General features: G+C 41.1%; 1 long non-coding RNA gene across 1 annotated transcript; it reads left to right on the top strand.

The window, feature by feature from the left end:
* The first annotated feature begins 1,295 nt into the window (after positions 1 to 1,295).
* LOC116716381 (uncharacterized) lies at positions 1,296 to 2,486 on the top strand. The gene is made up of 4 exons (XR_004338437.1): positions 1,296 to 1,509; positions 1,667 to 1,728; positions 1,809 to 1,871; positions 2,045 to 2,486. It is a non-coding gene; the product is annotated as an uncharacterized LOC116716381 (long non-coding RNA).
* Positions 2,487 to 4,515: the final 2,029 nt, after the last annotated feature.

Genomic DNA, 4,515 nt, shown 5'->3' with positions numbered 1-4,515 from the left:
GGTGCATTTATTTTTGCTTTTATTTCTAAGTATGTTAGTTTCAGTCCTCCGTAAATATGGGACAGATATTCTAAACACAAAATTTATTTGGGACAGTCACTGTATTTGGTCTTTTTTTTTTTTTCCCAGCAAAGCTATACTACTTGGAAATGGGTTCTGTGCCACATGTGACAGTCACGCCGGTCAGTGCATTAAGTCAAAAACAGTTGACTTAATGCACTGACTGCAGTAAACAATATATTGTCAATATAATTTCCCAACGTAGATGTCTTCAAATACACCAACCATCCTTAGATGATACTAGACCCGGCTCATCATCATGATGGGACAGAGAGACTCTGTTCCCTGTGTTCAGGTCCAGAATCTGCTTTCTGTTCCGGAGCCCCGCTCACTATCCACCGGCTTCCTGAGCTAACACGGTGCACATTATTTGTGGAGGCATTTGAAGGACCGGATTTATGGTAAATCATCACCAATTTAACCCGGAGTACACATGCTAACCCGAAGTTAGCTAAAGTCAACTATCTTACAGCAAAAGAAAAGTGCCACCTACCGATCTTTGTGAAGCTTCAAATGCCGGACAAAGTTGGACGTCGTGGCATCTCCATCCGATATTCTCTTCTTGCATGTTTTACAAGTTGCAGTTCGTTTTTTAGTCGAAAGTTCATAACCTACGTAGCCAAAAGAAATTACTCGCGGAAGCATATTCGAGCGGTTATTTCGTATTTCGTTCCCTGAGCTCTGTAGCTTTGCCGCGTTTTTTTAAACGTCCAAATCCTGTTAATTTGATTGGTTGTGCTGCAGCTACGTACACATACATACATAAGGAGAGAGGAAAACCATAGTGACGGTCTGCGCATATTGATACGGAATGAGTGAAATTAATTAATGACGCCACTTTATAAATAATGTGTTTTAAATTTTAAGACTTTGAGTAAAAAATATCAAGTCTTTTCAAGTAAACAGCTTCAAGTCGAGTCAAGTCCCAAGTCAATGGCATGAAAGTCAAAGTCAAGTCCGAGTCTTTGAGCATTTTTTCAAGTCAAGTCTCAAGTCGTGATTTTAACGACTCGAGTCTGACTCGAGTCCAAGTCATGTGACTCGAGTCCCCACCTCTGATATACAGTATATATACTGCCTGGCCAAAAAAAAAGTCGCCACCAAAAAATGGTCACACTCTCTAATATTTTGTTGGACCGCCTTTAGCTTTGATTACAGCCCGCATTCGCTGTGGCATTGTTTCAATAAGCTTCTGCAGTGTCAAAGGTTTATTTCCATCCAGTGTTGCATTTGTAACCCACATAAAGTGGGTATGCCACTTTAAGAGAAGAGGTTAAGGAAGCTGGGTGGTCTGCCTGGCCAATGAGAAGTTTGGTTTCCAGAGCGTCTGGACCAATCAGGGTGCAGGCTGCCGTTGTGGATCCCGCCCTTCTCCCCCGGGTCTGCAGTACCGTTGGCTTTGCTCTAGAGATCCGACGCGGTGAGACTGCTGAGCGGGGCAGCGCCAGAGTATGTATCCCGACAGTTAAAATATTTTTTACGTGCTGTATTAACTGTATTGTGGATAAACTCTTTTGTAAATAGATTTTATGTTGATTGTCCAGCTTTTGTGCTGGAAATTATTTATTAAATGAATACAAACTGAACTTCAGTTTTTTACCGTTAGAGCCGTTAGGAATCGTTGGCTCTTTCTGGCAGTTATTTCAGCTTGTTCTTCGTAGATAAAAGGTAAAATTTAGGCTTTAACATAATTTTATTTTATTAAGTTTATATTATTTAGATCAAATATGCCTTGTTACATCGTTTAGTGCCCCACGCATCCGGATTGAGACCCACTATACGGTTGTCTGAAGTGTGTCGCACTGAGATCGGTGAGCATATTCGGAGCCTTTTATTTGTGTTTTTGTCGTTTGTTACATTGTTGTTAAAAAATATCCGTTGTTTTAGTAACTAGGTAATGTTTTGTTACTGTGTTGGAAAGAAGGATTAAAGCTAGAACGGCTTGGTAAAGTCCTGTATTTCTGCTGGTCCTGTCTGTTGACAGGTCAGGTTTTTTTTTATACTGGATCATTCCTGAAGTGGATCCCTCCTTTGATATTGATGGCGAGCCTTCCCACCTGGACCTAAAGAGAGAACCAGATTTCGTCTATCCCATTTGGAGTCATGCTGCACCCTGCGGTGTGGTAGGAGAGCAACATACATCTTCACACACGGTTATGTGTGAAACCTACAACTGACATTCTCCATTATTATTGTTTTTTTATTTATTGATTTTTGGACAATACTGTTTGGATTGTTTTATTTCGGACATTGTGACGCACAGCTGTGGTGGAAATTCTCCTGTGAATGAAGTTGAATCAAACCAAATTGGGATTAATTTGATTAATCTGCTGACTAATACAATTTGGAGTGCAGATTACCAGGGTGCACCCGAATTATTTGAAATTAAGAATTAGCACTTGGCCAAGTATTATTGTTATTTCTTTTTTTTTTTCATTTTATTGTGTGTAATTTTATTTTCATAATTGTGTGTTTTGTGCAACTGTTAATTGTGTGTTTTCTGTCACTAAAACCAGTTCTTTAAATACACCCAACTGCCCTTGTGTGTCATTTAAACACTCCACTGTGCTCCGATAGCCGAACCTATTGGCCCATTTATCCAAAATATATGTAATACCCTTCTCTACTGTGTTACACATTAATCTTTCACCAAGATCTTGTATTGATGATGGGAGAGTCTGACCACTGCGCAAAGCCTTCTCCAGCACATCCCAAAGATTCTCAATGGGGTTAAGGTCTGGACTCTGTGGTGGCCAATCCATGTGTGAAAAAGATGTCTCATGCTCCCTGAACCACTCTGTCACAATGTGAGCCCGATGAATCCTGGCATTGTCATCTTGGAATATGCCCGTTCCATTTGGGAAGACAAAATCCATTGATGGAATAACCTGGTCATTCAGTATATTCAGGTAGTCAGCTGACCTCATTCTTTGGGCACACAATGTTGCTGAACCTAGACCTGACCAACTGCAGCAACCCCAGATCATAGCACTGCCCCCACAGGCTTGTACAGTAGGCACTAGGCATGATGGGTGCATCACTTCACCTGCCTCTCTTCTTACCCTGATGCGCCCATCACTCTGGAACAGGGTAAATCTGGACTCATCAGACCACATGACCCTCTTCCATTCCTCCAGAGTCCAATCTTTATGCTCCCTTGCAAACTGAAGCCTTTTTTTCTGGTTAGCCTTACTGATTAGAGGTTTTCTTACGGCTACACAGCTGTTCAATCCCAACCCCTTGAGTTCCCTTTGCATTGTGCGTGTGGAAATGCTTTTGCGTTCACAATTAAACATACTCCTGAGTTCTGCTGTTGTTTTTCTTCGATTTGATTTGACCAAACGTTTAAGTAATCGCCGATCACGATCATTCAGGATTTTTTCCGACCACATTTCTTCCTGGAAGACGATGGTTCCCCTCCATCCTTCCAGTTTTTAATGATGCGTTGGACAGTTCTTAACCCAATTCTAGTAGTTTCTGCAATCTCCTTAAATGTTTTCTCTGCTTGATGCATGCCAATGATTTGACCCTTCTTAAACAGACTAACGTCTTTTCCACGACCACAGGATGTGTCTTTTGACATGGTTGTTTAAGAAATGAGGAGTTACTCATTGCATCAGCTGGGGTTAAATAACTTGTTGCCAGCTGAAAGATAATCGCCTATGCAGTACTTATCCAATAGGAGGCTTGTACCTATTTGCTTAGTTAAATCCAGGTGGCGACTTTTTTTTTGGCCAGGCAGTGTATATATATATACATACTGTATATAATGACATTATATATATATATATTTCAATCTGGAGAGACTCAGACGGAGATGAGAAGACAATTAGAAGAGTTTATTGACAAACAGAATTTAAAGTCTTTGGCGCTCGGGCCCCGGCTGGGGATAACGGTTATCGCAGCGTTAGCGATAGGCTTCAGATGAGCATCCCCGATGCTGTTAGGAACGTCATCTCCCGGGGCCCGGCACTGGTGGTGAAGGTTGAAGAAGGGTGCGGGCCTCGGGACCGGGCGAATGGAGGACAAGGGGTGGTGGTGGGTTGAGCTCGGCTGGAGAGCGAAGGACACCACGGATGAAGGTCCTTATCAGCTGGGACTTGGTCGGTGATTGGACGTGACGTGGCTTGGTCCGGCGTTGATAGGTCGACGATTGTGGGCAGGTCGCTTCAATTAACGGGTCCCGGTGGGGATAAAAGAGTCTTCCAGTTTGAATTTGCGCCTAGGCTTCATAACTTAATATATATAAGGTGTGAGGCCTTTTCATTTTAATTGTCATAATTAAAGGCCTCACACTTTTAATTATGACATTAAAAGTGTCATAATAATGACAATTTTAATGTCATTATGTACAGTATATATATATATATATTATATATATATATATATATATATTATATTCTCTCTATATATATATATATATCTATATATATATCTATATATATATATATATCT

This window comes from Xiphophorus hellerii, unplaced genomic scaffold, assembly GCF_003331165.1.
Source record: "Xiphophorus hellerii strain 12219 unplaced genomic scaffold, Xiphophorus_hellerii-4.1 PGA_scaffold_23__1_contigs__length_57382, whole genome shotgun sequence".
NCBI lineage: Eukaryota > Metazoa > Chordata > Actinopteri > Cyprinodontiformes > Poeciliidae > Xiphophorus > Xiphophorus hellerii.
The sequence above is the reverse complement of the archived record's forward strand: the minus strand, read 5'-3'. Positions and strand labels throughout refer to the sequence as shown.